The sequence below is a fragment of the Spermophilus citellus genome, assembly GCF_964194105.1.
Source record: "Spermophilus citellus genome assembly, chromosome: 17".
Taxonomy (NCBI): Eukaryota; Metazoa; Chordata; class Mammalia; order Rodentia; family Sciuridae; genus Spermophilus; species Spermophilus citellus.
In genome coordinates, this window is record NC_138199.1 from 26,393,927 (window position 1) to 26,421,651 (window position 27,725).

The window sequence follows — 27,725 nt, forward strand, 5'->3', positions numbered from 1 at the left end:
GGTGCGCCCGGGGGTGCTGCGGGTGCCTGTGTGGCGGCCCCCCACCCCCTCACCGGGGTCGCAGCCCTGTTCCCTTTCCCCAGGGTCCTGCTAGGGGAGGGCCCCTGGGTGGCCCTTAGCATTCATTGGGCACTGCGGCCTGCGGGTGAGCGCCCCTCACCCATCAGTGCCCAGTGTCCTGGGGTGGGGGGGTCCTCTGGCTGAGCCGCCTGTCTTGCGGGGGCTTGGGGGGGGGGGCGCCCAGCAGGCTTCCTTGTCCTCCGGGGCCCGCGGGTGAGCGCCCCTCGCCCGCGGGTCCTGGGTGTGCCCGGGCCTCTGGGGCGAGCCCCCCAGGCGCGCCAGGGACCAGTGAGCTCTGGGGCCCGCGGGTGAGCGCCCCTCGCCCAAAGGTCCCCAGTGTCCTCTGTGTCCCCAGGCTGAGCGCCCCTGGCTCAGTCCCCTCTGGGTCCTGTGGGTGAGCGCCCCTCGCCCAGCAGTGCCCAGTGGGTCTCCTCTGGGGCCCGTGGGCGGCGCCCCTCCCTGGCCAGTGCTCAGTCTGCCCTGGGCCCTGTGGGGGAGCGCCCCTCGCCCGCCAGGGCCCAGTCTCCTCTGAGCCCTAATGCCACCAGGTGCCTGGGGAGCGAACTGTGTGGCTGGGGCCTTTCCCTGCTGGCCTGGGACACCCTCTTTGGCCTGAGGGCTGAAGGGTCCCCACGGAGGAGGCCACCTGGGAAACTCGGAGCCAAGTGGAGAGAGAGCTCCTCCTGGCCAACACCTGGCTTGGCCTTTGGTGCGGCCCTGCAGGCAGGCTTGTGCAGAAAACCTGCGACCCCAAGACCACTGTCAGGGGATGTCAACTGCAAGGGCACCCAGGACCCAGCCGGATCCATCCAGCCCGACACACCATTTTCTGGCCTTTTGGCCCATGGGGCTGTGCTGCTGTGCAGGAGCGCAAGGTGCCCGGGACCAGTGGATGCGGGGGCCAATTTCCAAGGCCTGTGGGGGATCTCCTGGGAAGCGCCACCGGGCGCTCTCTGGGCCCCGGGGAAGAACCCTGTGGGACCCTTGGATCCGGAGCAACGCCCACCTGGGCAGGACGGTGGGGGGGAGATTTGGCAGAGGACATCTCCCCCCCCCACCGGTCATGGAGAGGACCCTGCTGAGCCCCGTGAGAGGGCACCACTGTCCCACCCTGGCCCAGGTAAGGGAGACTTGGGGCTGAGGGATCCTCCGCCCAAGGTGCCCGGGATTCTGAGCCCTGTGGGTGAGCGCCCCTCTCCCGCGGGCGCTCATTCTCCAGGGTGCCTGGGCGGGAGCACCCTCGGCCCCCCAGCGCTCGGGCTGCTGGGGGTCCTGGGGGTGAGCGCCCCTCACCCAGCAGGGCTCCTCCGGCGGCCCTGAGTGTGGAGGGGAGCCGCCCTGGCCCTCCTGGGATCAGGCTTCCCTAGTTCCTGGGGGTGAGCGCCCCAGGCGGCGGCCTCCAGTGCCCGGGGCGGGGCGCTCTGGGCCCTGCTGGTGAGCGCCCCTCGCCCCGCAGTGCTCGGTGCGCCCGGGGGTGCTGCGGGTGCCTGTGTGGCGGCCCCCCACCCCCTCACCGGGGTCGCAGCCCTGTTCCCTTTCCCCAGGGTCCTGCTAGGGGAGGGCCCCTGGGTGGCCCTTAGCATTCATTGGGCACTGCGGCCTGCGGGTGAGCGCCCCTCACCCATCAGTGCCCAGTGTCCTGGGGTGGGGGGGTCCTCTGGCTGAGCCGCCTGTCTTGCGGGGGCTTGGGGGGGGGGGGCGCCCAGCAGGCTTCCTTGTCCTCCGGGGCCCGCGGGTGAGCGCCCCTCGCCCGCGGGTCCTGGGTGTGTCCGGGCCTCTGGGGCGAGCCCCCCAGGCGCGCCAGGGACCAGTGAGCTCTGGGGCCCGCGGGTGAGCGCCCCTCGCCCGAAGGTCCCCAGTGTCCTCTGTGTCCCCAGGCTGAGCGCCCCTGGCTCAGTCCCCTCTGGGTCCTGTGGGTGAGCGCCCCTCGCCCAGCAGTGCCCAGTGGGTCTCCTCTGGGGCCCGTGGGCGGCGCCCCTCCCTGGCCAGTGCTCAGTCTGCCCTGGGCCCTGTGGGGGAGCGCCCCTCGCCCGCCAGGGCCCAGTCTCCTCTGAGCCCTAATGCCACCAGGTGCCTGGGGAGCGAACTGTGTGGCTGGGGCCTTTCCCTGCTGGCCTGGGACACCCTCTTTGGCCTGAGGGCTGAAGGGTCCCCGCGGAGGAGGCCACCTGGGAAACTCGGAGCCAAGTGGAGAGAGAGCTCCTCCTGGCCAACACCTGGCTTGGCCTTTGGTGCGGCCCTGCAGGCAGGCTTGTGCAGAAAACCTGCGACCCCAAGACCACTGTCAGGGGATGTCAACTGCAAGGGCACCCAGGACCCAGCCGGATCCATCCAGCCCGACACACCATTTTCTGGCCTTTTGGCCCATGGGGCTGTGCTGCTGTGCAGGAGCGCAAGGTGCCCGGGACCAGTGGATGCGGGGGCCAATTTCCAAGGCCTGTGGGGGATCTCCTGGGAAGCGCCACCGGGCGCTCTCTGGGCCCCAGGGAAGAACCCTGTGGGACCCTTGGATCCGGAGCAACGCCCACCTGGGCAGGACGGTTGGGGGGAGATTTGGCAGAGGACATCTCCCCCCCACACCGGTCATGGAGAGGACCCTGCTGAGCCCCGTGAGAGGGCACCACTGTCCCACCCTGGCCCAGGTAAGGGAGACTTGGGGCTGAGGGATCCTCCGCCCAAGGTGCCCGGGATTCTGAGCCCTGTGGGTGAGCGCCCCTCTCCCGCGGGCGCTCATTCTCCAGGGTGCCTGGGCGGGAGCACCCTCGGCCCCCCAGCGCTCGGGCTGCTGGGGGTCCTGGGGGTGAGCGCCCCTCACCCAGCAGGGCTCCTCCGGCGGCCCTGAGTGTGGAGGGGAGCCGCCCTGGCCCTCCTGGGATCAGGCTTCCCTAGTTCCTGGGGGTGAGCGCCCCAGGCGGCGGCCTCCAGTGCCCGGGGCGGGGCGCTCTGGGCCCTGCTGGTGAGCGCCCCTCGCCCCGCAGTGCTCGGTGCGCCCGGGGGTGCTGCGGGTGCCTGTGTGGCGGCCCCCCACCCCCTCACCGGGGTCGCAGCCCTGTTCCCTTTCCCCAGGGTCCTGCTAGGGGAGGGCCCCTGGGTGGCCCTTAGCATTCATTGGGCACTGCGGCCTGCGGGTGAGCGCCCCTCACCCATCAGTGCCCAGTGTCCTGGGGTGGGGGGGTCCTCTGGCTGAGCCGCCTGTCTTGCGGGGGCTTGGGGGGGGGGGGCGCCCAGCAGGCTTCCTTGTCCTCCGGGGCCCGCGGGTGAGCGCCCCTCGCCCGCGGGTCCTGGGTGTGTCCGGGCCTCTGGGGCGAGCCCCCCAGGCGCGCCAGGGACCAGTGAGCTCTGGGGCCCGCGGGTGAGCGCCCCTCGCCCGAAGGTCCCCAGTGTCCTCTGTGTCACCAGGCTGAGCGCCCCTGGCTCAGTCCCCTCTGGGTCCTGTGGGTGAGCGCCCCTCGCCCAGCAGTGCCCAGTGGGTCTCCTCTGGGGCCCGTGGGCGGCGCCCCTCCCTGGCCAGTGCTCAGTCTGCCCTGGGCCCTGTGGGGGAGCGCCCCTCGCCCGCCAGGGCCCAGTCTCCTCTGAGCCCTAATGCCACCAGGTGCCTGGGGAGCGAACTGTGTGGCTGGGGCCTTTCCCTGCTGGCCTGGGACACCCTCTTTGGCCTGAGGGCTGAAGGGTCCCCGCGGAGGAGGCCACCTGGGAAACTCGGAGCCAAGTGGAGAGAGAGCTCCTCCTGGCCAACACCTGGCTTGGCCTTTGGTGCGGCCCTGCAGGCAGGCTTGTGCAGAAAACCTGCGACCCCAAGACCACTGTCAGGGGATGTCAACTGCAAGGGCACCCAGGACCCAGCCGGATCCATCCAGCCCGACACACCATTTTCTGGCCTTTTGGCCCATGGGGCTGTGCTGCTGTGCAGGAGCGCAAGGTGCCCGGGACCAGTGGATGCGGGGGCCAATTTCCAAGGCCTGTGGGGGATCTCCTGGGAAGCGCCACCGGGCGCTCTCTGGGCCCCGGGGAAGAACCCTGTGGGACCCTTGGATCCGGAGCAACGCCCACCTGGGCAGGACGGTTGGGGGGAGATTTGGCAGAGGACATCTCCCCCCCACACCGGTCATGGAGAGGACCCTGCTGAGCCCCGTGAGAGGGCACCACTGTCCCACCCTGGCCCAGGTAAGGGAGACTTGGGGCTGAGGGATCCTCCGCCCAAGGTGCCCGGGATTCTGAGCCCTGTGGGTGAGCGCCCCTCTCCCGCGGGCGCTCATTCTCCAGGGTGCCTGGGCGGGAGCACCCTCGGCCCCCCAGCGCTCGGGCTGCTGGGGGTCCTGGGGGTGAGCGCCCCTCACCCAGCAGGGCTCCTCCGGCGGCCCTGAGTGTGGAGGGGAGCCGCCCTGGCCCTCCTGGGATCAGGCTTCCCTAGTTCCTGGGGGTGAGCGCCCCAGGCGGCGGCCTCCAGTGCCCGGGGCGGGGCGCTCTGGGCCCTGCTGGTGAGCGCCCCTCGCCCCGCAGTGCTCGGTGCGCCCGGGGGTGCTGCGGGTGCCTGTGTGGCGGCCCCCCACCCCCTCACCGGGGTCGCAGCCCTGTTCCCTTTCCCCAGGGTCCTGCTAGGGGAGGGCCCCTGGGTGGCCCTTAGCATTCATTGGGCACTGCGGCCTGCGGGTGAGCGCCCCTCACCCATCAGTGCCCAGTGTCCTGGGGTGGGGGGGTCCTCTGGCTGAGCCGCCTGTCTTGCGGGGGCTTGGGGGGGGGGGGCGCCCAGCAGGCTTCCTTGTCCTCCGGGGCCCGCGGGTGAGCGCCCCTCGCCCGCGGGTCCTGGGTGTGTCCGGGCCTCTGGGGCGAGCCCCCCAGGCGCGCCAGGGACCAGTGAGCTCTGGGGCCCGCGGGTGAGCGCCCCTCGCCCGAAGGTCCCCAGTGTCCTCTGTGTCCCCAGGCTGAGCGCCCCTGGCTCAGTCCCCTCTGGGTCCTGTGGGTGAGCGCCCCTCGCCCAGCAGTGCCCAGTGGGTCTCCTCTGGGGCCCGTGGGCGGCGCCCCTCCCTGGCCAGTGCTCAGTCTGCCCTGGGCCCTGTGGGGGAGCGCCCCTCGCCCGCCAGGGCCCAGTCTCCTCTGAGCCCTAATGCCACCAGGTGCCTGGGGAGCGAACTGTGTGGCTGGGGCCTTTCCCTGCTGGCCTGGGACACCCTCTTTGGCCTGAGGGCTGAAGGGTCCCCGCGGAGGAGGCCACCTGGGAAACTCGGAGCCAAGTGGAGAGAGAGCTCCTCCTGGCCAACACCTGGCTTGGCCTTTGGTGCGGCCCTGCAGGCAGGCTTGTGCAGAAAACCTGCGACCCCAAGACCACTGTCAGGGGATGTCAACTGCAAGGGCACCCAGGACCCAGCCGGATCCATCCAGCCCGACACACCATTTTCTGGCCTTTTGGCCCATGGGGCTGTGCTGCTGTGCAGGAGCGCAAGGTGCCCGGGACCAGTGGATGCGGGGGCCAATTTCCAAGGCCTGTGGGGGATCTCCTGGGAAGCGCCACCGGGCGCTCTCTGGGCCCCGGGGAAGAACCCTGTGGGACCCTTGGATCCGGAGCAACGCCCACCTGGGCAGGACGGTTGGGGGGAGATTTGGCAGAGGACATCTCCCCCCCCCACCGGTCATGGAGAGGACCCTGCTGAGCCCCGTGAGAGGGCACCACTGTCCCACCCTGGCCCAGGTAAGGGAGACTTGGGGCTGAGGGATCCTCCGCCCAAGGTGCCCGGGATTCTGAGCCCTGTGGGTGAGCGCCCCTCTCCCGCGGGCGCTCATTCTCCAGGGTGCCTGGGCGGGAGCACCCTCGGCCCCCCAGCGCTCGGGCTGCTGGGGGTCCTGGGGGTGAGCGCCCCTCACCCAGCAGGGCTCCTCCGGCGGCCCTGAGTGTGGAGGGGAGCCGCCCTGGCCCTCCTGGGATCAGGCTTCCCTAGTTCCTGGGGGTGAGCGCCCCAGGCGGCGGCCTCCAGTGCCCGGGGCGGGGCGCTCTGGGCCCTGCTGGTGAGCGCCCCTCGCCCCGCAGTGCTCGGTGCGCCCGGGGGTGCTGCGGGTGCCTGTGTGGCGGCCCCCCACCCCCTCACCGGGGTCGCAGCCCTGTTCCCTTTCCCCAGGGTCCTGCTAGGGGAGGGCCCCTGGGTGGCCCTTAGCATTCATTGGGCACTGCGGCCTGCGGGTGAGCGCCCCTCACCCATCAGTGCCCAGTGTCCTGGGGTGGGGGGGTCCTCTGGCTGAGCCGCCTGTCTTGCGGGGGCTTGGGGGGGGGCGCCCAGCAGGCTTCCTTGTCCTCCGGGGCCCGTGGGTGAGCGCCCCTCGCCCGCGGGTCCTGGGTGTGTCCGGGCCTCTGGGGCGAGCCCCCCAGGCGCGCCAGGGACCAGTGAGCTCTGGGGCCCGCGGGTGAGCGCCCCTCGCCCGAAGGTCCCCAGTGTCCTCTGTGTCCCCAGGCTGAGCGCCCCTGGCTCAGTCCCCTCTGGGTCCTGTGGGTGAGCGCCCCTCGCCCAGCAGTGCCCAGTGGGTCTCCTCTGGGGCCCGTGGGCGGCGCCCCTCCCTGGCCAGTGCTCAGTCTGCCCTGGGCCCTGTGGGGGAGCGCCCCTCGCCCGCCAGGGCCCAGTCTCCTCTGAGACCTAATGCCACCAGGTGCCTGGGGAGCGAACTGTGTGGCTGGGGCCTTTCCCTGCAGGCCTGGGACACCCTCTTTGGCCTGAGGGCTGAAGGGTCCCCGCGGAGGAGGCCACCTGGGAAACTGGGAGCCAAGTGGAGAGAGAGCTCCTCCTGGCCAACACCTGGCTTGGCCTTTGGTGCGGCCCTGCAGGCAGGCTTGTGCAGAAAACCTGCGACCCCAAGACCACTGTCAGGGGATGTCAACTGCAAGGGCACCCAGGACCCAGCCGGATCCATCCAGCCCGACACACCATTTTCTGGCCTTTTGGCCCATGGGGCTGTGCTGCTGTGCAGGAGCGCAAGGTGCCCGGGACCAGTGGATGCGGGGGCCAATTTCCAAGGCCTGTGGGGGATCTCCTGGGAAGCGCCACCGGGCGCTCTCTGGGCCCCGGGGAAGAACCCTGTGGGACCCTTGGATCCGGAGCAACGCCCACCTGGGCAGGACGGTGGGGGGGAGATTTGGCAGAGGACATCTCCCCCCCCCCCGGTCATGGAGAGGACCCTGCTGAGCCCCGTGAGAGGGCACCACTGTCCCACCCTGGCCCAGGTAAGGGAGACTTGGGGCTGAGGGATCCTCCGCCCAAGGTGCCCGGGATTCTGAGCCCTGTGGGTGAGCGCCCCTCTCCCGCGGGCGCTCATTCTCCAGGGTGCCTGGGGGGGAGCACCCTCGGCCCCCCAGCGCTCGGGCTGCTGGGGGTCCTGGGGGTGAGCGCCCCTCACCCAGCAGGGCTCCTCCGGCGGCCCTGAGTGTGGAGGGGAGCCGCCCTGGCCCTCCTGGGATCAGGCTTCCCTAGTTCCTGGGGGTGAGCGCCCCAGGCGGCGGCCTCCAGTGCCCGGGGCGGGGCGCTCTGGGCCCTGCTGGTGAGCGCCCCTCGCCCCGCAGTGCTCGGTGCGCCCGGGGGTGCTGCGGGTGCCTGTGTGGCGGCCCCCCACCCCCTCACCGGGGTCGCAGCCCTGTTCCCTTTCCCCAGGGTCCTGCTAGGGGAGGGCCCCTGGGTGGCCCTTAGCATTCATTGGGCACTGCGGCCTGCGGGTGAGCGCCCCTCACCCATCAGTGCCCAGTGTCCTGGGGTGGGGGGGTCCTCTGGCTGAGCCGCCTGTCTTGCGGGGGCTTGGGGGGGGGGGCGCCCAGCAGGCTTCCTTGTCCTCCGGGGCCCGCGGGTGAGCGCCCCTCGCCCGCGGGTCCTGGGTGTGCCCGGGCCTCTGGGGCGAGCCCCCCAGGCGCGCCAGGGACCAGTGAGCTCTGGGGCCCGCGGGTGAGCGCCCCTCGCCCAAAGGTCCCCAGTGTCCTCTGTGTCCCCAGGCTGAGCGCCCCTGGCTCAGTCCCCTCTGGGTCCTGTGGGTGAGCGCCCCTCGCCCAGCAGTGCCCAGTGGGTCTCCTCTGGGGCCCGTGGGCGGCGCCCCTCCCTGGCCAGTGCTCAGTCTGCCCTGGGCCCTGTGGGGGAGCGCCCCTCGCCCGCCAGGGCCCAGTCTCCTCTGAGCCCTAATGCCACCAGGTGCCTGGGGAGCGAACTGTGTGGCTGGGGCCTTTCCCTGCTGGCCTGGGACACCCTCTTTGGCCTGAGGGCTGAAGGGTCCCCACGGAGGAGGCCACCTGGGAAACTCGGAGCCAAGTGGAGAGAGAGCTCCTCCTGGCCAACACCTGGCTTGGCCTTTGGTGCGGCCCTGCAGGCAGGCTTGTGCAGAAAACCTGCGACCCCAAGACCACTGTCAGGGGATGTCAACTGCAAGGGCACCCAGGACCCAGCCGGATCCATCCAGCCCGACACACCATTTTCTGGCCTTTTGGCCCATGGGGCTGTGCTGCTGTGCAGGAGCGCAAGGTGCCCGGGACCAGTGGATGCGGGGGCCAATTTCCAAGGCCTGTGGGGGATCTCCTGGGAAGCGCCACCGGGCGCTCTCTGGGCCCCGGGGAAGAACCCTGTGGGACCCTTGGATCCGGAGCAACGCCCACCTGGGCAGGACGGTGGGGGGGAGATTTGGCAGAGGACATCTCCCCCCCCCACCGGTCATGGAGAGGACCCTGCTGAGCCCCGTGAGAGGGCACCACTGTCCCACCCTGGCCCAGGTAAGGGAGACTTGGGGCTGAGGGATCCTCCGCCCAAGGTGCCCGGGATTCTGAGCCCTGTGGGTGAGCGCCCCTCTCCCGCGGGCGCTCATTCTCCAGGGTGCCTGGGGGGGAGCACCCTCGGCCCCCCAGCGCTCCGGCTGCTGGGGGTCCTGGGGGTGAGCGCCCCTCACCCAGCAGGGCTCCTCCGGCGGCCCTGAGTGTGGAGGGGAGCCGCCCTGGCCCTCCTGGGATCAGGCTTCCCTAGTTCCTGGGGGTGAGCGCCCCAGGCGGCGGCCTCCAGTGCCCGGGGCGGGGCGCTCTGGGCCCTGCCTGTGAGCACCCCTCGCCCCGCAGTGCTCGGTGCGCCCGGGGGTGCTGCGGGTGCCTGTGTGGCGGCCCCCCACCCCCTCACCGGGGTCGCAGCCCTGTTCCCTTTCCCCAGGGTCCTGCTAGGGGAGGGCCCCTGGGTGGCCCTTAGCATTCATTGGGCACTGCGGCCTGCGGGTGAGCGCCCCTCACCCATCAGTGCCCAGTGTCCTGGGGTGGGGGGGTCCTCTGGCTGAGCCGCCTGTCTTGCGGGGGCTTGGGGGGGGGCGCCCAGCAGGCTTCCTTGTCCTCCGGGGCCCGTGGGTGAGCGCCCCTCGCCCGCGGGTCCTGGGTGTGTCCGGGCCTCTGGGGCGAGCCCCCCAGGCGCGCCAGGGACCAGTGAGCTCTGGGGCCTGCGGGTGAGCGCCCCTCGCCCGAAGGTCCCCAGTGTCCTCTGTGTCCCCAGGCTGAGCGCCCCTGGCTCAGTCCCCTCTGGGTCCTGTGGGTGAGCGCCCCTCGCCCAGCAGTGCCCAGTGGGTCTCCTCTGGGGCCCGTGGGCGGCGCCCCTCCCTGGCCAGTGCTCAGTCTGCCCTGGGCCCTGTGGGGGAGCGCCCCTCGCCCGCCAGGGCCCAGTCTCCTCTGAGCCCTAATGCCACCTGGTGCCTGGGGAGCGAACTGTGTGGCTGGGGCCTTTCCCTGCAGGCCTGGGACACCCTCTTTGGCCTGAGGGCTGAAGGGTCCCCGCGGAGGAGGCCACCTGGGAAACTCGGAGCCAAGTGGAGAGAGAGCTCCTCCTGGCCAACACCTGGCTTGGCCTTTGGTGCGGCCCTGCAGGCAGGCTTGTGCAGAAAACCTGCGACCCCAAGACCACTGTCAGGGGATGTCAACTGCAAGGGCACCCAGGACCCAGCCGGATCCATCCAGCCCGACACACCATTTTCTGGCCTTTTGGCCCATGGGGCTGTGCTGCTGTGCAGGAGCGCAAGGTGCCCGGGACCAGTGGATGCGGGGGCCAATTTCCAAGGCCTGTGGGGGATCTCCTGGGAAGCGCCACCGGGCGCTCTCTGGGCCCCGGGGAAGAACCCTGTGGGACCCTTGGATCCGGAGCAATGCCCACCTGGGCAGGACGGTGGGGGGGAGATTTGGCAGAGGACATCTCCCCACCGTCATGGAGAGGACCCTGCTGAGCCCCGTGAGAGGGCACCACTGTCCCACCCTGGCCCAGGTAAGGGAGACTTGGGGCTGAGGGATCCTCCGCCCAAGGTGCCCGGGATTCTGAGCCCTGTGGGTGAGCGCCCCTCTCCCGCGGGCGCTCATTCTCCAGGGTGCCTGGGCGGGAGCACCCTCGGCCCCCCAGCGCTCGGGCTGCTGGGGGTCCTGGGGGTGAGCGCCCCTCACCCAGCAGGGCTCCTCCGGCGGCCCTGAGTGTGGAGGGGAGCCGCCCTGGCCCTCCTGGGATCAGGCTTCCCTAGTTCCTGGGGGTGAGCGCCCCAGGCGGCGGCCTCCAGTGCCCGGGGCGGGGCGCTCTGGGCCCTGCTGGTGAGCGCCCCTCGCCCCGCAGTGCTCGGTGCGCCCGGGGGTGCTGCGGGTGCCTGTGTGGCGGCCCCCCACCCCCTCACCGGGGTCGCAGCCCTGTTCCCTTTCCCCAGGGTCCTGCTAGGGGAGGGCCCCTGGGTGGCCCTTAGCATTCATTGGGCACTGCGGCCTGCGGGTGAGCGCCCCTCACCCATCAGTGCCCAGTGTCCTGGGGTGGGGGGGTCCTCTGGCTGAGCCGCCTGTCTTGCGGGGGCTTGGGGGGGGGGGCGCCCAGCAGGCTTCCTTGTCCTCCGGGGCCCGCGGGTGAGCGCCCCTCGCCCGCGGGTCCTGGGTGTGTCCGGGCCTCTGGGGCGAGCCCCCCAGGCGCGCCAGGGACCAGTGAGCTCTGGGGCCCGCGGGTGAGCGCCCCTCGCCCGAAGGTCCCCAGTGTCCTCTGTGTCCCCAGGCTGAGCGCCCCTGGCTCAGTCCCCTCTGGGTCCTGTGGGTGAGCGCCCCTCGCCCAGCAGTGCCCAGTGGGTCTCCTCTGGGGCCCGTGGGCGGCGCCCCTCCCTGGCCAGTGCTCAGTCTGCCCTGGGCCCTGTGGGGGAGCGCCCCTCGCCCGCCAGGGCCCAGTCTCCTCTGAGCCCTAATGCCACCAGGTGCCTGGGGAGCGAACTGTGTGGCTGGGGCCTTTCCCTGCTGGCCTGGGACACCCTCTTTGGCCTGAGGGCTGAAGGGTCCCCGCGGAGGAGGCCACCTGGGAAACTCGGAGCCAAGTGGAGAGAGAGCTCCTCCTGGCCAACACCTGGCTTGGCCTTTGGTGCGGCCCTGCAGGCAGGCTTGTGCAGAAAACCTGCGACCCCAAGACCACTGTCAGGGGATGTCAACTGCAAGGGCACCCAGGACCCAGCCGGATCCATCCAGCCCGACACACCATTTTCTGGCCTTTTGGCCCATGGGGCTGTGCTGCTGTGCAGGAGCGCAAGGTGCCCGGGACCAGTGGATGCGGGGGCCAATTTCCAAGGCCTGTGGGGGATCTCCTGGGAAGCGCCACCGGGCGCTCTCTGGGCCCCGGGGAAGAACCCTGTGGGACCCTTGGATCCGGAGCAACGCCCACCTGGGCAGGACGGTTGGGGGGAGATTTGGCAGAGGACATCTCCCCCCCACACCGGTCATGGAGAGGACCCTGCTGAGCCCCGTGAGAGGGCACCACTGTCCCACCCTGGCCCAGGTAAGGGAGACTTGGGGCTGAGGGATCCTCCGCCCAAGGTGCCCGGGATTCTGAGCCCTGTGGGTGAGCGCCCCTCTCCCGCGGGCGCTCATTCTCCAGGGTGCCTGGGCGGGAGCACCCTCGGCCCCCCAGCGCTCGGGCTGCTGGGGGTCCTGGGGGTGAGCGCCCCTCACCCAGCAGGGCTCCTCCGGCGGCCCTGAGTGTGGAGGGGAGCCGCCCTGGCCCTCCTGGGATCAGGCTTCCCTAGTTCCTGGGGGTGAGCGCCCCAGGCGGCGGCCTCCAGTGCCCGGGGCGGGGCGCTCTGGGCCCTGCTGGTGAGCGCCCCTCGCCCCGCAGTGCTCGGTGCGCCCGGGGGTGCTGCGGGTGCCTGTGTGGCGGCCCCCCACCCCCTCACCGGGGTCGCAGCCCTGTTCCCTTTCCCCAGGGTCCTGCTAGGGGAGGGCCCCTGGGTGGCCCTTAGCATTCATTGGGCACTGCGGCCTGCGGGTGAGCGCCCCTCACCCATCAGTGCCCAGTGTCCTGGGGTGGGGGGGTCCTCTGGCTGAGCCGCCTGTCTTGCGGGGGCTTGGGGGGGGGGCGCCCAGCAGGCTTCCTTGTCCTCCGGGGCCCGCGGGTGAGCGCCCCTCGCCCGCGGGTCCTGGGTGTGTCCGGGCCTCTGGGGCGAGCCCCCCAGGCGCGCCAGGGACCAGTGAGCTCTGGGGCCCGCGGGTGAGCGCCCCTCGCCCGAAGGTCCCCAGTGTCCTCTGTGTCCCCAGGCTGAGCGCCCCTGGCTCAGTCCCCTCTGGGTCCTGTGGGTGAGCGCCCCTCGCCCAGCAGTGCCCAGTGGGTCTCCTCTGGGGCCCGTGGGCGGCGCCCCTCCCTGGCCAGTGCTCAGTCTGCCCTGGGCCCTGTGGGGGAGCGCCCCTCGCCCGCCAGGGCCCAGTCTCCTCTGAGCCCTAATGCCACCAGGTGCCTGGGGAGCGAACTGTGTGGCTGGGGCCTTTCCCTGCTGGCCTGGGACACCCTCTTTGGCCTGAGGGCTGAAGGGTCCCCGCGGAGGAGGCCACCTGGGAAACTCGGAGCCAAGTGGAGAGAGAGCTCCTCCTGGCCAACACCTGGCTTGGCCTTTGGTGCGGCCCTGCAGGCAGGCTTGTGCAGAAAACCTGCGACCCCAAGACCACTGTCAGGGGATGTCAACTGCAAGGGCACCCAGGACCCAGCCGGATCCATCCAGCCCGACACACCATTTTCTGGCCTTTTGGCCCATGGGGCTGTGCTGCTGTGCAGGAGCGCAAGGTGCCCGGGACCAGTGGATGCGGGGGCCAATTTCCAAGGCCTGTGGGGGATCTCCTGGGAAGCGCCACCGGGCGCTCTCTGGGCCCCGGGGAAGAACCCTGTGGGACCCTTGGATCCGGAGCAACGCCCACCTGGGCAGGACGGTTGGGGGGAGATTTGGCAGAGGACATCTCCCCCCCACACCGGTCATGGAGAGGACCCTGCTGAGCCCCGTGAGAGGGCACCACTGTCCCACCCTGGCCCAGGTAAGGGAGACTTGGGGCTGAGGGATCCTCCGCCCAAGGTGCCCGGGATTCTGAGCCCTGTGGGTGAGCGCCCCTCTCCCGCGGGCGCTCATTCTCCAGGGTGCCTGGGCGGGAGCACCCTCGGCCCCCCAGCGCTCGGGCTGCTGGGGGTCCTGGGGGTGAGCGCCCCTCACCCAGCAGGGCTCCTCCGGCGGCCCTGAGTGTGGAGGGGAGCCGCCCTGGCCCTCCTGGGATCAGGCTTCCCTAGTTCCTGGGGGTGAGCGCCCCAGGCGGCGGCCTCCAGTGCCCGGGGCGGGGCGCTCTGGGCCCTGCTGGTGAGCGCCCCTCGCCCCGCAGTGCTCGGTGCGCCCGGGGGTGCTGCGGGTGCCTGTGTGGCGGCCCCCCACCCCCTCACCGGGGTCGCAGCCCTGTTCCCTTTCCCCAGGGTCCTGCTAGGGGAGGGCCCCTGGGTGGCCCTTAGCATTCATTGGGCACTGCGGCCTGCGGGTGAGCGCCCCTCACCCATCAGTGCCCAGTGTCCTGGGGTGGGGGGGTCCTCTGGCTGAGCCGCCTGTCTTGCGGGGGCTTGGGGGGGGGGGGCGCCCAGCAGGCTTCCTTGTCCTCCGGGGCCCGCGGGTGAGCGCCCCTCGCCCGCGGGTCCTGGGTGTGTCCGGGCCTCTGGGGCGAGCCCCCCAGGCGCGCCAGGGACCAGTGAGCTCTGGGGCCCGCGGGTGAGCGCCCCTCGCCCGAAGGTCCCCAGTGTCCTCTGTGTCCCCAGGCTGAGCGCCCCTGGCTCAGTCCCCTCTGGGTCCTGTGGGTGAGCGCCCCTCGCCCAGCAGTGCCCAGTGGGTCTCCTCTGGGGCCCGTGGGCGGCGCCCCTCCCTGGCCAGTGCTCAGTCTGCCCTGGGCCCTGTGGGGGAGCGCCCCTCGCCCGCCAGGGCCCAGTCTCCTCTGAGCCCTAATGCCACCAGGTGCCTGGGGAGCGAACTGTGTGGCTGGGGCCTTTCCCTGCTGGCCTGGGACACCCTCTTTGGCCTGAGGGCTGAAGGGTCCCCGCGGAGGAGGCCACCTGGGAAACTCGGAGCCAAGTGGAGAGAGAGCTCCTCCTGGCCAACACCTGGCTTGGCCTTTGGTGTGGCCCTGCAGGCAGGCTTGTGCAGAAAACCTGCGACCCCAAGACCACTGTCAGGGGATGTCAACTGCAAGGGCACCCAGGACCCAGCCGGATCCATCCAGCCCGACACACCATTTTCTGGCCTTTTGGCCCATGGGGCTGTGCTGCTGTGCAGGAGCGCAAGGTGCCCGGGACCAGTGGATGCGGGGGCCAATTTCCAAGGCCTGTGGGGGATCTCCTGGGAAGCGCCACCGGGCGCTCTCTGGGCCCCGGGGAAGAACCCTGTGGGACCCTTGGATCCGGAGCAACGCCCACCTGGGCAGGACGGTTGGGGGGAGATTTGGCAGAGGACATCTCCCCCCCACACCGGTCATGGAGAGGACCCTGCTGAGCCCCGTGAGAGGGCACCACTGTCCCACCCTGGCCCAGGTAAGGGAGACTTGGGGCTGAGGGATCCTCCGCCCAAGGTGCCCGGGATTCTGAGCCCTGTGGGTGAGCGCCCCTCTCCCGCGGGCGCTCATTCTCCAGGGTGCCTGGGCGGGAGCACCCTCGGCCCCCCAGCGCTCGGGCTGCTGGGGGTCCTGGGGGTGAGCGCCCCTCACCCAGCAGGGCTCCTCCGGCGGCCCTGAGTGTGGAGGGGAGCCGCCCTGGCCCTCCTGGGATCAGGCTTCCCTAGTTCCTGGGGGTGAGCGCCCCAGGCGGCGGCCTCCAGTGCCCGGGGCGGGGCGCTCTGGGCCCTGCTGGTGAGCGCCCCTCGCCCCGCAGTGCTCGGTGCGCCCGGGGGTGCTGCGGGTGCCTGTGTGGCGGCCCCCCACCCCCTCACCGGGGTCGCAGCCCTGTTCCCTTTCCCCAGGGTCCTGCTAGGGGAGGGCCCCTGGGTGGCCCTTAGCATTCATTGGGCACTGCGGCCTGCGGGTGAGCGCCCCTCACCCATCAGTGCCCAGTGTCCTGGGGTGGGGGGGTCCTCTGGCTGAGCCGCCTGTCTTGCGGGGGCTTGGGGGGGGGGGGCGCCCAGCAGGCTTCCTTGTCCTCCGGGGCCCGCGGGTGAGCGCCCCTCGCCCGCGGGTCCTGGGTGTGTCCGGGCCTCTGGGGCGAGCCCCCCAGGCGCGCCAGGGACCAGTGAGCTCTGGGGCCCGCGGGTGAGCGCCCCTCGCCCGAAGGTCCCCAGTGTCCTCTGTGTCCCCAGGCTGAGCGCCCCTGGCTCAGTCCCCTCTGGGTCCTGTGGGTGAGCGCCCCTCGCCCAGCAGTGCCCAGTGGGTCTCCTCTGGGGCCCGTGGGCGGCGCCCCTCCCTGGCCAGTGCTCAGTCTGCCCTGGGCCCTGTGGGGGAGCGCCCCTCGCCCGCCAGGGCCCAGTCTCCTCTGAGCCCTAATGCCACCAGGTGCCTGGGGAGCGAACTGTGTGGCTGGGGCCTTTCCCTGCTGGCCTGGGACACCCTCTTTGGCCTGAGGGCTGAAGGGTCCCCACGGAGGAGGCCACCTGGGAAACTCGGAGCCAAGTGGAGAGAGAGCTCCTCCTGGCCAACACCTGGCTTGGCCTTTGGTGCGGCCCTGCAGGCAGGCTTGTGCAGAAAACCTGCGACCCCAAGACCACTGTCAGGGGATGTCAACTGCAAGGGCACCCAGGACCCAGCCGGATCCATCCAGCCCGACACACCATTTTCTGGCCTTTTGGCCCATGGGGCTGTGCTGCTGTGCAGGAGCGCAAGGTGCCCGGGACCAGTGGATGCGGGGGCCAATTTCCAAGGCCTGTGGGGGATCTCCTGGGAAGCGCCACCGGGCGCTCTCTGGGCCCCGGGGAAGAACCCTGTGGGACCCTTGGATCCGGAGCAACGCCCACCTGGGCAGGACGGTGGGGGGGAGATTTGGCAGAGGACATCTCCCCCCCCCACCGGTCATGGAGAGGACCCTGCTGAGCCCCGTGAGAGGGCACCACTGTCCCACCCTGGCCCAGGTAAGGGAGACTTGGGGCTGAGGGATCCTCCGCCCAAGGTGCCCGGGATTCTGAGCCCTGTGGGTGAGCGCCCCTCTCCCGCGGGCGCTCATTCTCCAGGGTGCCTGGGCGGGAGCACCCTCGGCCCCCCAGCGCTCGGGCTGCTGGGGGTCCTGGGGGTGAGCGCCCCTCACCCAGCAGGGCTCCTCCGGCGGCCCTGAGTGTGGAGGGGAGCCGCCCTGGCCCTCCTGGGATCAGGCTTCCCTAGTTCCTGGGGGTGAGCGCCCCAGGCGGCGGCCTCCAGTGCCCGGGGCGGGGCGCTCTGGGCCCTGCTGGTGAGCGCCCCTCGCCCCGCAGTGCTCGGTGCGCCCGGGGGTGCTGCGGGTGCCTGTGTGGCGGCCCCCCACCCCCTCACCGGGGTCGCAGCCCTGTTCCCTTTCCCCAGGGTCCTGCTAGGGGAGGGCCCCTGGGTGGCCCTTAGCACTCATTGGGCACTGCGGCCTGCGGGTGAGCGCCCCTCACCCATCAGTGCCCAGTGTCCTGGGGTGGGGGGGTCCTCTGGCTGAGCCGCCTGTCTTGCGGGGGCTTGGGGGGGGGGGGCGCCCAGCAGGCTTCCTTGTCCTCCGGGGCCCGCGGGTGAGCGCCCCTCGCCCGCGGGTCCTGGGTGTGTCCGGGCCTCTGGGGCGAGCCCCCCAGGCGCGCCAGGGACCAGTGAGCTCTGGGGCCCGCGGGTGAGCGCCCCTCGCCCGAAGGTCCCCAGTGTCCTCTGTGTCCCCAGGCTGAGCGCCCCTGGCTCAGTCCCCTCTGGGTCCTGTGGGTGAGCGCCCCTCGCCCAGCAGTGCCCAGTGGGTCTCCTCTGGGGCCCGTGGGCGGCGCCCCTCCCTGGCCAGTGCTCAGTCTGCCCTGGGCCCTGTGGGGGAGCGCCCCTCGCCCGCCAGGGCCCAGTCTCCTCTGAGCCCTAATGCCACCAGGTGCCTGGGGAGCGAACTGTGTGGCTGGGGCCTTTCCCTGCTGGCCTGGGACACCCTCTTTGGCCTGAGGGCTGAAGGGTCCCCGCGGAGGAGGCCACCTGGGAAACTCGGAGCCAAGTGGAGAGAGAGCTCCTCCTGGCCAACACCTGGCTTGGCCTTTGGTGCGGCCCTGCAGGCAGGCTTGTGCAGAAAACCTGCGACCCCAAGACCACTGTCAGGGGATGTCAACTGCAAGGGCACCCAGGACCCAGCCGGATCCATCCAGCCCGACACACCATTTTCTGGCCTTTTGGCCCATGGGGCTGTGCTGCTGTGCAGGAGCGCAAGGTGCCCGGGACCAGTGGATGCGGGGGCCAATTTCCAAGGCCTGTGGGGGATCTCCTGGGAAGCGCCACCGGGCGCTCTCTGGGCCCCGGGGAAGAACCCTGTGGGACCCTTGGATCCGGAGCAACGCCCACCTGGGCAGGACGGTTGGGGGGAGATTTGGCAGAGGACATCTCCCCCCCACACCGGTCATGGAGAGGACCCTGCTGAGCCCCGTGAGAGGGCACCACTGTCCCACCCTGGCCCAGGTAAGGGAGACTTGGGGCTGAGGGATCCTCCGCCCAAGGTGCCCGGGATTCTGAGCCCTGTGGGTGAGCGCCCCTCTCCCGCGGGCGCTCATTCTCCAGGGTGCCTGGGCGGGAGCACCCTCGGCCCCCCAGCGCTCGGGCTGCTGGGGGTCCTGGGGGTGAGCGCCCCTCACCCAGCAGGGCTCCTCCGGCGGCCCTGAGTGTGGAGGGGAGCCGCCCTGGCCCTCCTGGGATCAGGCTTCCCTAGTTCCTGGGGGTGAGCGCCCCAGGCGGCGGCCTCCAGTGCCCGGGGCGGGGCGCTCTGGGCCCTGCTGGTGAGCGCCCCTCGCCCCGCAGTGCTCGGTGCGCCCGGGGGTGCTGCGGGTGCCTGTGTGGCGGCCCCCCACCCCCTCACCGGGGTCGCAGCCCTGTTCCCTTTCCCCAGGGTCCTGCTAGGGGAGGGCCCCTGGGTGGCCCTTAGCATTCATTGGGCACTGCGGCCTGCGGGTGAGCGCCCCTCACCCATCAGTGCCCAGTGTCCTGGGGTGGGGGGGTCCTCTGGCTGAGCCGCCTGTCTTGCGGGGGCTTGGGGGGGGGGGGCGCCCAGCAGGCTTCCTTGTCCTCCGGGGCCCGCGGGTGAGCGCCCCTCGCCCGCGGGTCCTGGGTGTGTCCGGGCCTCTGGGGCGAGCCCCCCAGGCGCGCCAGGGACCAGTGAGCTCTGGGGCCCGCGGGTGAGCGCCCCTCGCCCGAAGGTCCCCAGTGTCCTCTGTGTCCCCAGGCTGAGCGCCCCTGGCTCAGTCCCCTCTGGGTCCTGTGGGTGAGCGCCCCTCGCCCAGCAGTGCCCAGTGGGTCTCCTCTGGGGCCCGTGGGCGGCGCCCCTCCCTGGCCAGTGCTCAGTCTGCCCTGGGCCCTGTGGGGGAGCGCCCCTCGCCCGCCAGGGCCCAGTCTCCTCTGAGCCCTAATGCCACCAGGTGCCTGGGGAGCGAACTGTGTGGCTGGGGCCTTTCCCTGCTGGCCTGGGACACCCTCTTTGGCCTGAGGGCTGAAGGGTCCCCGCGGAGGAGGCCACCTGGGAAACTCGGAGCCAAGTGGAGAGAGAGCTCCTCCTGGCCAACACCTGGCTTGGCCTTTGGTGTGGCCCTGCAGGCAGGCTTGTGCAGAAAACCTGCGACCCCAAGACCACTGTCAGGGGATGTCAACTGCAAGGGCACCCAGGACCCAGCCGGATCCATCCAGCCCGACACACCATTTTCTGGCCTTTTGGCCCATGGGGCTGTGCTGCTGTGCAGGAGCGCAAGGTGCCCGGGACCAGTGGATGCGGGGGCCAAATTCCAAGGCCTGTGGGGGATCTCCTGGGAAGCGCCACCGGGCGCTCTCTGGGCCCCGGGGAAGAACCCTGTGGGACCCTTGGATCCGGAGCAACGCCCACCTGGGCAGGATGGTTGGGGGGAGATTTGGCAGAGGACATCTCCCCCCCACACCGGTCATGGAGAGGACCCTGCTGAGCCCCGTGAGAGGGCACCACTGTCCCACCCTGGCCCAGGTAAGGGAGACTTGGGGCTGAGGGATCCTCCGCCCAAGGTGCCCGGGATTCTGAGCCCTGTGGGTGAGCGCCCCTCTCCCGCGGGCGCTCATTCTCCAGGGTGCCTGGGCGGGAGCACCCTCGGCCCCCCAGCGCTCGGGCTGCTGGGGGTCCTGGGGGTGAGCGCCCCTCACCCAGCAGGGCTCCTCCGGCGGCCCTGAGTGTGGAGGGGAGCCGCCCTGGCCCTCCTGGGATCAGGCTTCCCTAGTTCCTGGGGGTGAGCGCCCCAGGCGGCGGCCTCCAGTGCCCGGGGCGGGGCGCTCTGGGCCCTGCTGGTGAGCGCCCCTCGCCCCGCAGTGCTCGGTGCGCCCGGGGGTGCTGCGGGTGCCTGTGTGGCGGCCCCCCACCCCCTCACCGGGGTCGCAGCCCTGTTCCCTTTCCCCAGGGTCCTGCTAGGGGAGGGCCCCTGGGTGGCCCTTAGCATTCATTGGGCACTGCGGCCTGCGGGTGAGCGCCCCTCACCCATCAGTGCCCAGTGTCCTGGGGTGGGGGGGTCCTCTGGCTGAGCCGCCTGTCTTGCGGGGGCTTGGGGGGGGGGCGCCCAGCAGGCTTCCTTGTCCTCCGGGGCCCGCGGGTGAGCGCCCCTCGCCCGCGGGTCCTGGGTGTGTCCGGGCCTCTGGGGCGAGCCCCCCAGGCGCGCCAGGGACCAGTGAGCTCTGGGGCCCGCGGGTGAGCGCCCCTCGCCCGAAGGTCCCCAGTGTCCTCTGTGTCCCCAGGCTGAGCGCCCCTGGCTCAGTCCCCTCTGGGTCCTGTGGGTGAGCGCCCCTCGCCCAGCAGTGCCCAGTGGGTCTCCTCTGGGGCCCGTGGGCGGCGCCCCTCCCTGGCCAGTGCTCAGTCTGCCCTGGGCCCTGTGGGGGAGCGCCCCTCGCCCGCCAGGGCCCAGTCTCCTCTGAGCCCTAATGCCACCAGGTGCCTGGGGAGCGAACTGTGTGGCTGGGGCCTTTCCCTGCTGGCCTGGGACACCCTCTTTGGCCTGAGGGCTGAAGGGTCCCCGCGGAGGAGGCCACCTGGGAAACTCGGAGCCAAGTGGAGAGAGAGCTCCTCCTGGCCAACACCTGGCTTGGCCTTTGGTGTGGCCCTGCAGGCAGGCTTGTGCAGAAAACCTGCGACCCCAAGACCACTGTCAGGGGATGTCAACTGCAAGGGCACCCAGGACCCAGCCGGATCCATCCAGCCCGACACACCATTTTCTGGCCTTTTGGCCCATGGGGCTGTGCTGCTGTGCAGGAGCGCAAGGTGCCCGGGACCAGTGGATGCGGGGGCCAATTTCCAAGGCCTGTGGGGGATCTCCTGGGAAGCGCCACCGGGCGCTCTCTGGGCCCCGGGGAAGAACCCTGTGGGACCCTTGGATCCGGAGCAACGCCCACCTGGGCAGGACGGTTGGGGGGAGATTTGGCAGAGGACATCTCCCCCCCACACCGGTCATGGAGAGGACCCTGCTGAGCCCCGTGAGAGGGCACCACTGTCCCACCCTGGCCCAGGTAAGGGAGACTTGGGGCTGAGGGATCCTCCGCCCAAGGTGCCCGGGATTCTGAGCCCTGTGGGTGAGCGCCCCTCTCCCGCGGGCGCTCATTCTCCAGGGTGCCTGGGCGGGAGCACCCTCGGCCCCCCAGCGCTCGGGCTGCTGGGGGTCCTGGGGGTGAGCGCCCCTCACCCAGCAGGGCTCCTCCGGCGGCCCTGAGTGTGGAGGGGAGCCGCCCTGGCCCTCCTGGGATCAGGCTTCCCTAGTTCCTGGGGGTGAGCGCCCCAGGCGGCGGCCTCCAGTGCCCGGGGCGGGGCGCTCTGGGCCCTGCTGGTGAGCGCCCCTCGCCCCGCAGTGCTCGGTGCGCCCGGGGGTGCTGCGGGTGCCTGTGTGGCGGCCCCCCACCCCCTCACCGGGGTCGCAGCCCTGTTCCCTTTCCCCAGGGTCCTGCTAGGGGAGGGCCCCTGGGTGGCCCTTAGCATTCATTGGGCACTGCGGCCTGCGGGTGAGCGCCCCTCACCCATCAGTGCCCAGTGTCCTGGGGTGGGGGGGTCCTCTGGCTGAGCCGCCTGTCTTGCGGGGGCTTGGGGGGGGGGCGCCCAGCAGGCTTCCTTGTCCTCCGGGGCCCGTGGGTGAGCGCCCCTCGCCCGCGGGTCCTGGGTGTGTCCGGGCCTCTGGGGCGAGCCCCCCAGGCGCGCCAGGGACCAGTGAGCTCTGGGGCCCGCGGGTGAGCGCCCCTCGCCCGAAGGTCCCCAGTGTCCTCTGTGTCCCCAGGCTGAGCGCCCCTGGCTCAGTCCCCTCTGGGTCCTGTGGGTGAGCGCCCCTCGCCCAGCAGTGCCCAGTGGGTCTCCTCTGGGGCCCGTGGGCGGCGCCCCTCCCTGGCCAGTGCTCAGTCTGCCCTGGGCCCTGTGGGGGAGCGCCCCTCGCCCGCCAGGGCCCAGTCTCCTCTGAGACCTAATGCCACCAGGTGCCTGGGGAGCGAACTGTGTGGCTGGGGCCTTTCCCTGCAGGCCTGGGACACCCTCTTTGGCCTGAGGGCTGAAGGGTCCCCGCGGAGGAGGCCACCTGGGAAACTGGGAGCCAAGTGGAGAGAGAGCTCCTCCTGGCCAACACCTGGCTTGGCCTTTGGTGCGGCCCTGCAGGCAGGCTTGTGCAGAAAACCTGCGACCCCAAGACCACTGTCAGGGGATGTCAACTGCAAGGGCACCCAGGACCCAGCCGGATCCATCCAGCCCGACACACCATTTTCTGGCCTTTTGGCCCATGGGGCTGTGCTGCTGTGCAGGAGCGCAAGGTGCCCGGGACCAGTGGATGCGGGGGCCAATTTCCAAGGCCTGTGGGGGATCTCCTGGGAAGCGCCACCGGGCGCTCTCTGGGCCCCAGGGAAGAACCCTGTGGGACCCTTGGATCCGGAGCAACGCCCACCTGGGCAGGACGGTGGGGGGGAGATTTGGCAGAGGACATCTCCCCCCCCCCCGGTCATGGAGAGGACCCTGCTGAGCCCCGTGAGAGGGCACCACTGTCCCACCCTGGCCCAGGTAAGGGAGACTTGGGGCTGAGGGATCCTCCGCCCAAGGTGCCCGGGATTCTGAGCCCTGTGGGTGAGCGCCCCTCTCCCGCGGGCGCTCATTCTCCAGGGTGCCTGGGCGGGAGCACCCTCGGCCCCCCAGCGCTCGGGCTGCTGGGGGTCCTGGGGGTGAGCGCCCCTCACCCAGCAGGGCTCCTCCGGCGGCCCTGAGTGTGGAGGGGAGCCGCCCTGGCCCTCCTGGGATCAGGCTTCCCTAGTTCCTGGGGGTGAGCGCCCCAGGCGGCGGCCTCCAGTGCCCGGGGCGGGGCGCTCTGGGCCCTGCTGGTGAGCGCCCCTCGCCCCGCAGTGCTCGGTGCGCCCGGGGGTGCTGCGGGTGCCTGTGTGGCGGCCCCCCACCCCCTCACCGGGGTCGCAGCCCTGTTCCCTTTCCCCAGGGTCCTGCTAGGGGAGGGCCCCTGGGTGGCCCTTAGCATTCATTGGGCACTGCGGCCTGCGGGTGAGCGCCCCTCACCCATCAGTGCCCAGTGTCCTGGGGTGGGGGGGTCCTCTGGCTGAGCCGCCTGTCTTGCGGGGGCTTGGGGGGGGCGCCCAGCAGGCTTCCTTGTCCTCCGGGGCCCGTGGGTGAGCGCCCCTCGCCCGCGGGTCCTGGGTGTGTCCGGGCCTCTGGGGCGAGCCCCCCAGGCGCGCCAGGGACCAGTGAGCTCTGGGGCCCGCGGGTGATCGCCCCTCGCCCGAAGGTCCCCAGTGTCCTCTGTGTCCCCAGGCTGAGCGCCCCTGGCTCAGTCCCCTCTGGGTCCTGTGGGTGAGCGCCCCTCGCCCAGCAGTGCCCAGTGGGTCTCCTCTGGGGCCCGTGGGCGGCGCCCCTCCCTGGCCAGTGCTCAGTCTGCCCTGGGCCCTGTGGGGGAGCGCCCCTCGCCCGCCAGGGCCCAGTCTCCTCTGAGCCCTAATGCCACCTGGTGCCTGGGGAGCGAACTGTGTGGCTGGGGCCTTTCCCTGCCGGCCTGGGACACCCTCTTTGGCCTGAGGGCTGAAGGGTCCCCGCGGAGGAGGCCACCTGGGAAACTCGGAGCCAAGTGGAGAGAGAGCTCCTCCTGGCCAACACCTGGCTTGGCCTTTGGTGCGGCCCTGCAGGCAGGCTTGTGCAGAAAACCTGCGACCCCAAGACCACTGTCAGGGGATGTCAACTGCAAGGGCACCCAGGACCCAGCCGGATCCATCCAGCCCGACACACCATTTTCTGGCCTTTTGGCCCATGGGGCTGTGCTGCTGTGCAGGAGCGCAAGGTGCCCAGGACCAGTGGATGCGGGGGCCAATTTCCAAGGCCTGTGGGGGATCTCCTGGGAAGCGCCACCGGGCGCTCTCTGGGCCCCGGGGAAGAACCCTGTGGGACCCTTGGATCCGGAGCAACGCCCACCTGGGCAGGACGGTTGGGGGGAGATTTGGCAGAGGACATCTCCCCCCCCCCGGTCATGGAGAGGACCCTGCTGAGCCCCGTGAGAGGGCACCACTGTCCCACCCTGGCCCAGGTAAGGGAGACTTGGGGCTGAGGGATCCTCCGCCCAAGGTGCCCGGGATTCTGAGCCCTGTGGGTGAGCGCCCCTCTCCCGCGGGCGCTCATTCTCCAGGGTGCCTGGGGGGGAGCACCCTCGGCCCCCCAGCCCTCGGGCTGCTGGGGGTCCTGGGGGTGAGCGCCCCTCACCCAGCAGGGCTCCTCCGGCGGCCCTGAGTGTGGAGGGGAGCCGCCCTGGCCCTCCTGGGATCAGGCTTCCCTAGTTCCTGGGGGTGAGCGCCCCAGGCGGCGGCCTCCAGTGCCCGGGGCGGGGCGCTCTGGGCCCTGCTGGTGAGCGCCCCTCGCCCCGCAGTGCTCGGTGCGCCCGGGGGTGCTGCGGGTGCCTGTGTGGCGGCCCCCCACCCCCTCACCGGGGTCGCAGCCCTGTTCCCTTTCCCCAGGGTCCTGCTAGGGGAGGGCCCCTGGGTGGCCCTTAGCATTCATTGGGCACTGCGGCCTGCGGGTGAGCGCCCCTCACCCATCAGTGCCCAGTGTCCTGGGGTGGGGGGGTCCTCTGGCTGAGCCGCCTGTCTTGCGGGGGCTTGGGGGGGGGGGCGCCCAGCAGGCTTCCTTGTCCTCCGGGGCCCGCGGGTGAGCGCCCCTCGCCCGCGGGTCCTGGGTGTGTCCGGGCCTCTGGGGCGAGCCCCCCAGGCGCGCCAGGGACCAGTGAGCTCTGGGGCCCACGGGTGAGCGCCCCTCGCCCGAAGGTCCCCAGTGTCCTCTGTGTCCCCAGGCTGAGCGCCCCTGGCTCAGTCCCCTCTGGGTCCTGTGGGTGAGCGCCCCTCGCCCAGCAGTGCCCAGTGGGTCTCCTCTGGGGCCCGTGGGCGGCGCCCCTCCCTGGCCAGTGCTCAGTCTGCCCTGGGCCCTGTGGGGGAGCGCCCCTCGCCCGCCAGGGCCCAGTCTCCTCTGAGCCCTAATGCCACCAGGTGCCTGGGGAGCGAACTGTGTGGCTGGGGCCTTTCCCTGCTGGCCTGGGACACCCTCTTTGGCCTGAGGGCTGAAGGGTTCCCGCGGAGGAGGCCACCTGGGAAACTCGGAGCCAAGTGGAGAGAGAGCTCCTCCTGGCCAACACCTGGCTTGGCCTTTGGTGCGGCCCTGCAGGCAGGCTTGTGCAGAAAACCTGCGACCCCAAGACCACTGTCAGGGGATGTCAACTGCAAGGGCACCCAGGACCCAGCCGGATCCATCCAGCCCGACACACCATTTTCTGGCCTTTTGGCCCATGGGGCTGTGCTGCTGTGCAGGAGCGCAAGGTGCCCGGGACCAGTGGATGCAGGGGCCAATTTCCAAGGCCTGTGGGGGATCTCCTGGGAAGCGCCACCGGGCGCTCTCTGGGCCCCGGGGAAGAACCCTGTGGGACCCTTGGATCCGGAGCAACGCCCACCTGGGCAGGACGGTGGGGGGGGTGATTTGGCAGAGGACATCTCCCCACCGTCATGGAGAGGACCCTGCTGAGCCCCGTGAGAGGGCACCACTGTCCCACCCTGGCCCAGGTAAGGGAGACTTGGGGCTGAGGGATCCTCCGCCCAAGGTGCCCGGGATTCTGAGCCCTGTGGGTGAGCGCCCCTCTCCCGCGGGCGCTCATTCTCCAGGGTGCCTGGGCGGGAGCACCCTCGGCCCCCCAGCGCTCGGGCTGCTGGGGGTCCTGGGGGTGAGCGCCCCTCACCCAGCAGGGCTCCTCCGGCGGCCCTGAGTGTGGAGGGGAGCCGCCCTGGCCCTCCTGGGATCAGGCTTCCCTAGTTCCTGGGGGTGAGCGCCCCAGGCGGCGGCCTCCAGTGCCCGGGGCGGGGCGCTCTGGGCCCTGCTGGTGAGCGCCCCTCGCCCCGCAGTGCTCGGTGCGCCCGGGGGTGCTGCGGGTGCCTGTGTGGCGGCCCCCCACCCCCTCACCGGGGTCGCAGCCCTGTTCCCTTTCCCCAGGGTCCTGCTAGGGGAGGGCCCCTGGGTGGCCCTTAGCATTCATTGGGCACTGCGGCCTGCGGGTGAGCGCCCCTCACCCATCAGTGCCCAGTGTCCTGGGGTGGGGGGGTCCTCTGGCTGAGCCGCCTGTCTTGCGGGGGCTTGGGGGGGGGCGCCCAGCAGGCTTCCTTGTCCTCCGGGGCCCGTGGGTGAGCGCCCTTCGCCCGCGGGTCCTGGGTGTGTCCGGGCCTCTGGGGCGAGCCCCCCAGGCGCGCCAGGGACCAGTGAGCTCTGGGGCCCGCGGGTGAGCGCCCCTCGCCCGAAGGTCCCCAGTGTCCTCTGTGTCCCCAGGCTGAGCGCCCCTGGCTCAGTCCCCTCTGGGTCCTGTGGGTGAGCGCCCCTCGCCCAGCAGTGCCCAGTGGGTCTCCTCTGGGGCCCGTGGGCGGCGCCCCTCCCTGGCCAGTGCTCAGTCTGCCCTGGGCCCTGTGGGGGAGCGCCCCTCGCCCGCCAGGGCCCAGTCTCCTCTGAGCCCTAATGCCACCTGGTGCCTGGGGAGCGAACTGTGTGGCTGGGGCCTTTCCCTGCAGGCCTGGGACACCCTCTTTGGCCTGAGGGCTGAAGGGTCCCCGCGGAGGAGGCCACCTGGGAAACTCGGAGCCAAGTGGAGAGAGAGCTCCTCCTGGCCAACACCTGGCTTGGCCTTTGGTGCGGCCCTGCAGGCAGGCTTGTGCAGAAAACCTGCGACCCCAAGACCACTGTCAGGGGATGTCAACTGCAAGGGCACCCAGGACCCAGCCGGATCCATCCAGCCCGACACACCATTTTCTGGCCTTTTGGCCCATGGGGCTGTGCTGCTGTGCAGGAGCGCAAGGTGCCCGGGACCAGTGGATGCGGGGGCCAATTTCCAAGGCCTGTGGGGGATCTCCTGGGAAGCGCCACCGGGCGCTCTCTGGGCCCCGGGGAAGAACCCTGTGGGACCCTTGGATCCGGAGCAACGCCCACCTGGGCAGGACGGTGGGGGGGGTGATTTGGCAGAGGACATCTCCCCACCGTCATGGAGAGGACCCTGCTGAGCCCCGTGAGAGGGCACCACTGTCCCACCCTGGCCCAGGTAAGGGAGACTTGGGGCTGAGGGATCCTCCGCCCAAGGTGCCCGGGATTCTGAGCCCTGTGGGTGAGCGCCCCTCTCCCGCGGGCGCTCATTCTCCAGGGTGCCTGGGCGGGAGCACCCTCGGCCCCCCAGCGCTCGGGCTGCTGGGGGTCCTGGGGGTGAGCGCCCCTCACCCAGCAGGGCTCCTCCGGCGGCCCTGAGTGTGGAGGGGAGCCGCCCTGGCCCTCCTGGGATCAGGCTTCCCTAGTTCCTGGGGGTGAGCGCCCCAGGCGGCGGCCTCCAGTGCCCGGGGCGGGGCGCTCTGGGCCCTGCTGGTGAGCGCCCCTCGCCCCGCAGTGCTCGGTGCGCCCGGGGGTGCTGCGGGTGCCTGTGTGGCGGCCCCCCACCCCCTCACCGGGGTCGCAGCCCTGTTCCCTTTCCCCAGGGTCCTGCTAGGGGAGGGCCCCTGGGTGGCCCTTAGCATTCATTGGGCACTGCGGCCTGCGGGTGAGCGCCCCTCACCCATCAGTGCCCAGTGTCCTGGGGTGGGGGGGTCCTCTGGCTGAGCCGCCTGTCTTGCGGGGGCTTGGGGGGGGGCGCCTAGCAGGCTTCCTTGTCCTCCGGGGCCCGTGGGTGAGCGCCCTTCGCCCGCGGGTCCTGGGTGTGTCCGGGCCTCTGGGGCGAGCCCCCCAGGCGCGCCAGGGACCAGTGAGCTCTGGGGCCCGCGGGTGAGC